Source organism: Salvelinus sp. IW2-2015, linkage group LG4q.2 (assembly GCF_002910315.2).
Source record: "Salvelinus sp. IW2-2015 linkage group LG4q.2, ASM291031v2, whole genome shotgun sequence".
Classification (NCBI taxonomy): Eukaryota; Metazoa; Chordata; class Actinopteri; order Salmoniformes; family Salmonidae; genus Salvelinus; species Salvelinus sp. IW2-2015.
In genome coordinates, this window is record NC_036843.1 from 17,541,953 (window position 1) to 17,553,418 (window position 11,466).

At 42.2% G+C, this 11,466-nt stretch overlaps 1 pseudogene; it reads right to left on the reverse strand.

Annotated features, from left to right (window-relative positions):
* Nucleotides 1-5,198, reverse strand: part of LOC111962992 (sodium/potassium/calcium exchanger 4-like) — a 46,115-nt pseudogene extending 40,917 nt beyond the window's left edge.
* Nucleotides 5,199-11,466: the final 6,268 nt, after the last annotated feature.

Consider the following 11,466-nt stretch of genomic DNA (forward strand, 5'->3'; position numbering starts at 1 on the left):
ACATAGTTAAGATTTACAGCTCCATCCTGTGCCTCCAACACTAACTCATCTCATTCGTCATTCAGTTGGAGGCCCCACCCACCCACCTGGACACCCAGGTTGCCCACATTTGCAAATCTCATCTGCACCACAACCACAGTAGTAAAAACTGTGGCTCTTCTGACGAACAAATAGACTAATTAGAGAGCTAGTGGTGGTAGATTTAGTGAAACATCTAAGGTAACCAATCTTTTCCCATTTCACTCCATCTGTTCTTTTTCTGACTGACTCAGAGCATGTGTAGGCTGTAGGAAGCATGAGGGCTGTGCCATTGTATAACACACTCTGAAGAGCTTTCCTATGAAGTTCTCCCAAGCTGCAGTAGCTAGCTGACTGTTCAGATTTAGGGTACAGTGCAGCACCTAGCTCTGTGCAGGTATAAGATACACAACATGGCTCCAGACAAAATTAGGGTTCACTACCACACTGCCTTGTTCAGTGCAGGTTTAGAGACATTATCTGGCTCTCTGCAGGTTTAGGGTATAGGGTTAGGGTAATGGTAGGGGTAAAGGGTTAGGGAACACTACCTACCTGGCTCGGTGCAATTCTTATCCCGTGTGTTATTGTCCCCGTCCAAGGCCATCAGCCTGCGTCCCAGACGGTCAGATGTGTCAGCCAGCCCCTGCTCCAGGACCAGACCATGTCCTACAACAGGAAAGAGACAGGTATTGAAACACTGACACTCTGCATTTCAAATGGCACCCTATTCCCTATATAGTGCACTTAATTTGTCCAGGGCTGATGTGGTGCAGATTTATGTGGTGAATCTGTCAGAGGAGCAAAAGGTCCAATGTCGATTAAACAAACAAGGTGTAATAGAGGTGGTCAGATATTCAGCACCATTAAAGCAGAGCGACAACACTGAAATGTGAAAGTTCAGCGCCACAAGAGAGTGGACAGCGACTGTCCCACGTGCAACCACTCCCCACTTGGAGAATCCCTGGAAATAAATCTAGGAAGGTCTAACCAGGGAGCCAGAAGCTTAAAATGTAGTTAGGACTAACCAATGCTATAAGGATGGCAGTCTATAATACTTATTGAGCTCTGTGTTGTCCTTTATCAAACTTATCAACATATAAATCACCTGATGCCACTGTGTGACTGAATATAATGGGACTCGTTTGCATGTAAAACAACATGCCTGCTTACAACGGACAAGACAGTGCTATTTCCAGCTCTAACAGTTGCTTGTCTGTGGTGATGTATCTTCCATCCTCTTATACATGATATCATTTGTTATAATCCCTTAAGCTCCTTGTTATTCTGGGGCAGCAGGTAGCCTAGTGGTTAGAGGTTTGGGCCAGTAACCGAAAGGTTGCTGGATCGAATCCCCGAGCTGACAAGGTACAAATCTGTTGTTCTGCCCTTGAACAAGGCAGTTAACCCACTGTTCCCTGGTAGGCTGTCAGTGTAAATAAGAATTTGTTCTTAACTGACTTGCCTAGTAAAATACATTCTAATACAATTAGTGAACTCTCTCTGTGACAGATTTTATCCAAACAGTTGATGTTCAAATCAGGGGTTGGAACAGGTTCAGGGGAAAAAAACTAAATCCGGAAAATAACTAAGTTATTTGAGGAAGGGAAACAAAACCGGAAACGAATGTGATCTCTAGTGTCCCTGAAATTAACCGTTATTTTCTAATCTTGGGATCCGTTAATAATGTCATTTGTTGTTCCAAAAATATTCCTAATGTCTAGTATATAATTATGTAAAACAGTGTAGTTATGATGCTAGTAATAGTCTAAACACATTCCAATTCACGTCATCTCATGATGCTCAGTGCTTCAAGCACTTATCTGTCCATCAAACATGTAAACAACTAGTTAACCCATTCCATAGCGCTGCTCTATCCAAGCAAATTGGTGGATTTAGATTTTATCAGGATCCCCATTAGCCAATGCCAATGGTAACAGATAGTCTTCCTGGGGTCTGACACATAACGAAAAAGACAGAGACAAAAATACTTTACAATGTACATACACATTTGAGTAAATTCACGAGCTAAATTTAAAAACAATGTGGATTTTAAGAGGTAAAAAATCTATGAAAAGGAACAATATGAACCGTTACTTTTTGGGGGTTTGAACCGGTTCAGAACTTTATTATGCTGGTCAGAGCACTGGAACGGAACCAAACAAGTATGGGTTCTGCTCGGAATGGAACGATTGGAAAATCCTTTCGGTTCCAACACCTGGTTCAACTCGATAACTCCCTATTATGTTCAAACAGGGACATACGACTACAGAGACATCTTTTATGGCACGTTATAAAAATGGGTCTTATGATACAGCGAGCCCTAATGCAAGTGTAACGTGAAATGGTAAGTAGGAAAGAATTTACACACCAGCCCTGTGACTTATTGTGTGTGTGTGTTTGTGTGTGTGTGTGTGGAGAAAGTTACAGAAATGAACATATTTTAGGAGTCAGGAATCTGATGGATGTGTGGTTCATTAAATCTCCACACACCAGTTGTGAACTAATCTGGCATCAATAAGTGAGGGGTAATTAATATCAAAGGCAAGACAGCATCAAACATGGACACATTCACAAATGCTTGTGTCAGATCTCCCCAAGGAGATGTGGGTGTGGAGTCAGGCACAGGAGAAACAAGTTCCAAAGAAAAGGGCGTTTTATTTAACTAGCTCAAAAAACAACAGGAACACCGGACTACAGCAACAGCCACGAAAACCCCACTCAGACACAGTCTAGGGAAAAACAACTGTAAAACATGAGCTAATACAAACGAAACCCAAACTCACTGACAGTTCAAACGAAAACAATCAAAACCCCAAAGGAAATGTCGAATTAAACACCCCCCTAATTAACCAAAATGAAACCAGGTGAAACACAAAACAGACATAACCAAAAGAAAAGGGAAAAGGATCGGTGGCAGCTAGTAGACCGGCGACGACGACCGCCGAGCGCCACCCGAACAGGAAGAGGAGCCACCTTCGGTGGAAGTCGTGACAGCTTGCCTCTGAAATGATTGTGCATTCTGGAGTACTTAACTTAATGTTGACAAAAAGTGATTATTCGATATTGACGATAGAACATTTAATACCATAATGCCATAATACTATTTCCATGGCTTGTCCTGTAATAAATTGCTGATTCAAAGCCAAGTCTTGACTGTTCCCCACTATCCCTATCTTTCTATAATTTTGTAACATTTATGTAACAATTTATTCAGTGATCAAGAACAACAGATTAACACTGACAATTGAGTGACCTCTCCTGAAGTAATAATTCAAGGACTTGTCACAGTTCATATAGAATATTTTATGTCCTTGTAAATAATTTTGTAAACGTAGGTAATAGTTATTCTCTTTCAGCTCTCACACATAATGTATGGCACCAAAAGGGCTAAGTGCATACAGGTAAATGTGTGTTGAATCATGTTCTATACAAAAAAAATAACAGGTTTTATGATCTGATACTGACAATAGATACTGTTGTCCTGTCTCTTTTCAGTTTTCTTCAGAAGGATGTAATACAGTTAAATACAGAGAGGTCATATTCTGGCTGAAGTAAGGCTGGTTGAAACCGACATGGTCTCCACAAACCCACCCAGCGGGCGAGGGACCCACCTCCGCGTGCCCCAATAGATCTCATATGAGGCCAAGACGACAGAGACAGCACGTCAAATAAAATGAATAGGAGACAAAAACAAACATGTCTATGACAGTCTTGAAGAAGGGAATACAGTATTTGGTGTAAATCAAAACTGACTGAGAATGACCTGCCACTCACATTATATTATAGAACCTGCACACACACACACACAAACAAACACTGCGATTACCTCTCCACGTGAGTCAGCCAGGGCCATAAACTATACTTTTATGAGTGTCCCAGATGCAGTGGGAATCAACACATTCTACAAACAGAACAGTCAGGTGTGCTGCCTGCCTGCCTAGTTGAAATCATGAGCAGCCTACATGTCATTTTTGTTGAAAATGCAAGAATCTCCCAAAATGGGACATGACGCGCATGCCACAAAAAAACACAAATCTCCATCCCGAACCATGGTTATTATTATAGCGTCCCGCTATGCCGATTCTAGCGGATGTATATTCTGAGGCAGGCAAGCAGAAGGACCTTTAGAGACATAATGTCATAGATTTATGATATATTAATTTAGCACCAATGCAGTGCGTGCCAATTTGCGCAATCACATCATGAAATTCATTTTTTGCTCCACACAGTCTGGTGATTATAAACGCGTTCCTCCCGGGCCACCCTGGGATCCCTTTCCCCTCGTATTCTTCTCACCTGTTTTTGTGAGCAGGGCGGACATGCACCATGCCAAACATAGAAAACTGCAGATAAAACAGACTTGAACGAAAAGCATCTGTCTCCTCTTGCGAACTTTGAAGATTTTAGCTATAGCTCTCTTTTTTGACATGGTGCAGTTCTGCTCCGGTAGCGGCTCCATGTCTGTACGGTACGCGGGGACCAGGCTGGGGTATAGCGGACAGCAGACTCGTCCTCCTCCCTATCACTGCAGATAGCGTCCCACTCAGCGCCGTGCCACAGATGCCAGTAGGCCTATAGTTTCAAACAGCCACGGGTCGGGTTGCCGTCCTCATTTCAAATAGCAGAGGCGCGGATCTTCTGACGGAGGCAGCGGAACGAACAGCTCGCATGTGTGAATGTGTGAGCTCAGTCCCCGCTCCCTGGGAGCCGCAGGGAAAACACTGCTCAGATGTCGGATTATGAAAACCGCACGTGGGAATTGTGTCCTGTGGCGTGAGAATGCTGCTATAGTGTAATCAAATGAAATTACACAATCTTCCCATTATTATATAGGCAGGCTAGTGAGACTACAGCCTAGGCTATACGTTTATTCTAAATATACCACGATTTCTCAAGCAGCCCACTATTTCTCAAGCAGATGCCAGTTGGCATCTTCAAAAGCCGCCGACAGCCCATTTATATGTCCCCATGTGCACCCGTCAGTCGGTCCACCGTGGATTCTTGACAACAAGGTTGATTTATTGGCCGTTGAAAATAGGCCATTCTCCAATATTGTTCCATCCGCTTGGTATTGTCTCCTTCTCCGCAAAATGCTCCGGGGCTAAAACATTATCAGCAAAAAATATTAGCTCATCCCACACTTTCGTTCCATGACAGCACGCGCTCCCCCACATGCAGCGGCAACTTCTACATGTGAGTGGAATGTACACGTGACGCTTCTCCTCCGCGGTGGTAGCCTACAACTATGCGTGTATCTACCAGCCTCCTAGCTGGAAAAATTGGCCAGCTGCCTGTATCTACTGGCCTACTCTGTCCATCCCACCTTCCTGGCCTAAATTGGTCATCTTACTGATGCAGGACAGAATTGCAGAGGTGGTAAAAGTAAAATCAACTGTAAATTATAGTAATAGTTAAAGCTGCAGTATGTAACTTTTTGGATAGTGACCAAATTCACGTAGAAATGTTATTTCTAAATCTGTCATTCTCATTGAAAGCAAGTCTAAGAAGCGGTAGATCTGTTCTTTGTGTGCAATTTCTATGCTCCTGTTTTTAAGTTTCCTTTTTGCATCTTTTTGACTACTTTTGGTTTTGTACACCAGCTTCAAACAGTTGAAAATACAATATGTATGGTAATTGAACATATATTTTCCAGCGGTTTAGATGGTACAATGATTCTTTACTATACTATAAATTGCTTGTTTTGTCACATAAACTGAAATTAAGCAAACTATTAGCATTTTAGCAACCAGTAAATGGCAGAAATGTCTGCATATTGCACCTTTATATGCATTCATTCATGTTAAATTAATCACTTGCATGTTTAGTATTTTATCCTCATTGAAACAGATTATTTTTGGCTACTGTGACGTTGCATGTTATTTTTATTATTATTAGATATATATTTTACAATTGCAAATATTTGATCAAACTCATATTATGGTTAAATAAATTATTTACACATGATTTGTGTTCCTCAATAAGACTTTACAGCATCCTGTTGTTGAGATGGATTGCCCACCTCAACAACAGCCCCTTCACATTACACTCCATGCAGTTTGGCTTCAGAGCAAAACACTCCACAGAAACGGCCAACTGCTTTCTTCTGGAAAATGTGGACAAAGGGGGCGTTGTTGGGGCTATATTTCCAGACCTAAGGAAAGCTTTTGATACTGTTAACCATGAGGATCTCATCACAAAACTGTCCAAGTTCAACTTTCCCCCGCTGCCTTGAGATGGATGAAATCATACCTTGAAGGCAGAACTCAGTGTGTCAGAGTGAGCAATGAGCTGTCGCCCACTCTCAGCTATGATGTGGGTGTGCCCCATGGGTCAATACTGGGGCCCCTCCTGTACAGCCTGTACATTAATGATCTACTGGGTTTGTAGTTCAAATGCATGCAGATGATACAGTGATATATGTGCATGCAAAGAGCAAACAACAAGCTGCACAAGAACTACCTACTGTAATGGTCCAGGTTACAAAGTGTCTCAGTGACTCATGTTTGCATCTCGATGGGAAAAAACAGTCTGCATGTTCTTCACAGAGAGGGCAACTGATGCTACTGAGGCAGATGTCTATGTGTCAGGGGAGAAGCTCCAGGTGGTATCCTTGGTATCATACTTGATTCCAACCTCTCTTTTAAAAAACAGGTGAAAAAGGTACCTCAAATAACCAAATTCAACCTAGCTAATTTCCGATTCATACAAAATTGTTTGACTACAGAGGCAGCAAAACTGTATTTCAAATCTATGATACTCCCCCACTTAACATACTGCTTGACTAGTTGGGCCCAAGCTTGCTGTACAACATTAAAACCCATTCAGTCTGTCTACAAACAGGCTCTCAAAGTGCTTGATAGAAAGCCCAATAGCCATCATCACTGTTACATCCTCAGAAAGTATGAGCTCCTGAGTCAGGAAAAATCTTGTGCAATACACCAACACGTCTTGTATTCAAGATCCTAAATGGCCTGGCTCCCCCTCCACTTAGTACTTTTGTTAAAACCTCTACAGGATCGGTGTCCCTATACCAGGACGGTTGTTGCTAACGTGTTCTAATGTGATTAGCATGATGTTGTAAGTAACATCAAACTTTCCAGGACATAGACATGTCTTATATGGGCAGAAAGCTAAAATTCTTGTTAATCTAACTGCACTGTCCAATTTACAGTAGCTATTGCAGTGAAAAAATACCATGCTATTGTTTGAGGAGAATGCACCACTGAAGCTAAATCATGCACTTATATTCAGTAATCTTGCTCTGATTTGTCATCCTGAGGGTCCCTGTCACGTTCCTGACCTGTTTTTCCTTTTTCTTGTATGTATTTAGTTGGTCAGGGCGTGAGTTGGGGTGGGTTGTCTGTGTTATTTTTCTATGTCGGGTTGTTTGTGTTCGGCCGGGTATGATTCTCAATCAGAGGCAGCTGTAAATCGTTGTCCCTGATTGAGAATCATARTTAGGCAGCCGGGGTTCACGTGTGTGTTTGTGGGTGGTTGTATCTCGTGTTAGTGTTCGTGCCACACGGGACTGTTTTCGGTTTTGTCACGTTTGTTGTTTTTGTATTTGTAAGTGTTCTGGATTGTTTCGTTATAATAAATCATCATGAACGCAAATCACTCCGCATATTGGTCTGATCCTTCTCGCCTCTCCTCGTCCGAGGAGGAGGAAGACGACAGCCGTTACAGTCCCAGAAATAAAATGTAGCGTAGTTTAGTTTGATATTTTTTATATTTCTATATTCAAACGTAGGAACTGGGTTCTACAGTTTGAACCCCTGCTGTCTCTGGCTCCACACCCACCCTACCCGGCCACCTAGATGTGTGAAAGTTAGTGTATAAGCTAATGATCCATCATGTATGACATTCCTGATAGTGTGTAAACTTAAATGTTGTATTACCATGTAATTTTTGTATGTTCTCAATAGTTATGTACTTAAAAATGTATCAATTGACCAATTTGGCACATTTGGGAAGACAAATATTGTCCAGTATTGCAATGCTGGATCAATCTGAAACTTTGCACACACACACTGCTACCATCTAGGGGCCAAAATCTAAATTGCGCCTAAACTACAATTTATTATGGCCTCTCTCTTGCATGCAAAAGATGATGAAAAACATAATAGAAAACACATATTTTATTATTTGTATTATCTTTTACCAGATCTAATGACTTATATTCTCCTACAATAATTTCACATTTCCACACATTTCAAAGTGTTTCCTTTCAAATGGTTTTCAAATATGCATATCCTTGATTCAGGTCCTGAGCTACAGGCAGTTAGATATGGGGATGTCATTATAGGCGAAAATGGGAAAAAAGCGTCCGATCCCAAACCCATGGCAGCAGATCCACAAGGTCTGCCATGAGCGGTGACTGTATAGTTCCCTTAAGGAAAAGCACATTTAGACAATCTGCTTTCTCTGTGAGAGCTTCCAATGTCTGGAGCACACTGCCATCAGACACACATAACTGCACCACCTATCACACCTTCACACACAAACATAGACATGGCTAAAGGCCAATCAGACTTGTTAACATAATCCCTACCTGTGTATGTAGCTTGTCTGTAGCTTGTGAGGTGTGGAAACACTATTGCGTTTATGTATTTTGTTTTGTTGCTTTTTGTGCAATTGCTGTCTGCGTGCRACGTGTTGCTTGTTCTATTTTGCTCTGCATATGCTCACTGTTCATTTTTTGTTTGTATTATTATTGTAATTGTTTTTAATAGCCTGCCCAGGGACTGCGGTTGAAAATTAGCCAGTTGGCTAAATCCYTCACTTTTACTGAAACGTTGATTAATGTGCACTGTCCCTGTAAACATTAAAATAACCATAGTTACTATGGACACCAGTAACCCTAACGATGAGTACTAAATAAAATACTTGATACACTGTAGCTACATAGTAATGACACCAACAGTTGGCTACACAATAATAAGAAAACTGTGTTACTGTTATCAGGAACCAAGGTAAGACCCAAGTGCAGAATGTGTGAAGTAACAATGTTTATGGTAACAGGGGCAGGCAAACGACAGGTCAAGGCATGCAGGGGTTGATAATCCAGAGTYGAGGCCAACATACAGGATGGCAGGCAGGCTCAGGGTCAGGTCAGGCAGAGGTCGGTAATCCTYAYGTGGAGCAAAGGTACAGGACGGCAGGCAGGCTCAGGGACAGGCAGAGTGGTCAGGCAGGCGGGTACAGGGTCAGGACAGGAAAGGAAAAAAGGGAAACTGGAAAAGCAGGAGCTGAGACAAAACGCTGGTAGGCTTGAACAAACAAGATGAACTGGCAACAGACAGAAAACACAGGTATAAATACCCAGAGGATAAGTGGGGAAGATGGGCAACACCTGGAGGGGGTGAAGACAAGCACAAGGACAGGTGAAACAGATCATGGCYTGACAACTGTGGTGTCAAATCTGGTGCATTATTCAAATCTAGCTAATCAAGACAATCAGGACTATCTTCACATACACCTTACCTACATGCATCTCACTTAGCCTACATAAGTTACATATAAGTTACATAGATATTACAATTAGTTCAGGATATGTCTTAACTCCCCAAGCACCACAGCAAGTGTTCAACWATGCATCATTTATAAGTATTTTATTCTCAGCACCTGGATACTGTTCCATTAAGTCTGTCCCAGGCATTACAATGAGCCGTCCTCCGATTCAAAGTGCAACCAGCCATCACTGATCAGTGCATGATATCAGTCAATGGTGCATTACCTGAAGAGCACTGGGTCTCCATGCAAAATAAAACATTATTTTGTTTTTGTTGATTTCAGTTGAAAGGATCAGGGGTGGCTACAATCAGGAGACCAGTCATCTGAGTCCAGGCCAGGCATGGGCTACAATCAGGAGACCAGTCATCTGAGTCCAGGCCATGTGCCAGACAAAGCCTCGGCTCTATGACATCATGTGACGTGCTGCCCAGAGAGAGAGAGAGAAGCACACTTCCTTCTTTGTGTTTCTCACGGCAGTAGTCTGGCAGTAGCAGCAGGGACAGGCAGTGGAGCAACCACCCACCCTACTGTGCCACTCTGTGTGGCTCAGGTGGTATAAGATCACGCCAAGGTTGTGGGGGATCTCATACATATACAAGAAACAATAACAGTGAGTGAATACGTTTCTTGTATATGTATATAACATTGTTAGAGCTGAGGCTTTGTCTGGCCCATGGCCTGGAATCAGATGACTGGTCTCCTGATTGTAGCCCATGCCTGGCCTGGACTCAGATGACTGGTCTCCTGATTGTAGCCCATGCCTGGCCTGGAATCAGATGACTGGTCTCCTGATTGTAGCGCATGCCTGGCCTGGAATCAGATGACTGGTCTCCTGATTGTAGCCACCCCTGATCCTTTCAACTGAAATCAGCAAAAACAAAATAATGTTTTATTTTGCATGGAGACCCAGTGCTCTTCAGGTAATGCACCATTGACTGATATCATGCACTGATCAGTGATGGCTGGTTYCACTTTGAATCGGAGGACGGCTCATTGTAATGGCTGGGACAGACTTAATGGAACAGTATCGAACCCATGGTTTCCAGGAGATGGATACAGTTCAATTTATTCCATTCCAGCTATTAGTATGAGCCATCCTCCCCTCATCAGCCACCACTGGCACTGATAATATGAAACAGATAGAAGGAGTCAGTGTGTTGTGTTCAATGTCTTCATCACCCTCCAAACCCTGTGGTTCATTCAGGTCCCCGTACCCCAGCTAGCAAAAGTTTAAATAAGGTCATTTTTTAGTTGTAAATGGTTTACTGGTTGAGGAGATGTCATATAACCAGATACATTACAACCAACTGGTCTCTGTTACTACCAGCCCATTCAATCTAGAGGGGCACAGGCCCCAACCATTTTATCCATCTGTAGCTTATGTTGAAAATATAGGATTTAAGATATGGTTTCTTTTATGCATTAATGATTCAAAGATATTGAATTCGGCCATCTGTGCCCGCTCGAAAACAAAATAGGTACATGAGTCAGGGCTCTGCTTTTTCTCCTCTTAAAAACTAGTGTTTAAAAAATAAATGAATTATAGCATCAACCTACTCAGTCAATACAGTCCGTTAATACCCACTCAAAGGATTCTTTATTCCCCTGGGATTCGATTATGCTGTAGGGAGCAGAGGAGTGCGAGCAAAAAATATAACCGTTTTTCCAGTCATCCCATAAGAAAAGAATACATTTCAATATATTTGAAGTCACATAAAATGTATTTAAAACACATGTAGATACATATGCATCTCTGCTCAAATGCATGTAATGCCTGACAACATTCAAGGAATGCATGGCTATGACCTCTAGTCTACAGGGTGGCCAAAGTGGTTCCTANTATGCATCTCTGCTCAAATGCATGTAATGCCTGACAACATTCAAGGAATGCATGGCTATGACCTCTAGTCTACAGGGTGGCCAAAGTGGTTCCTA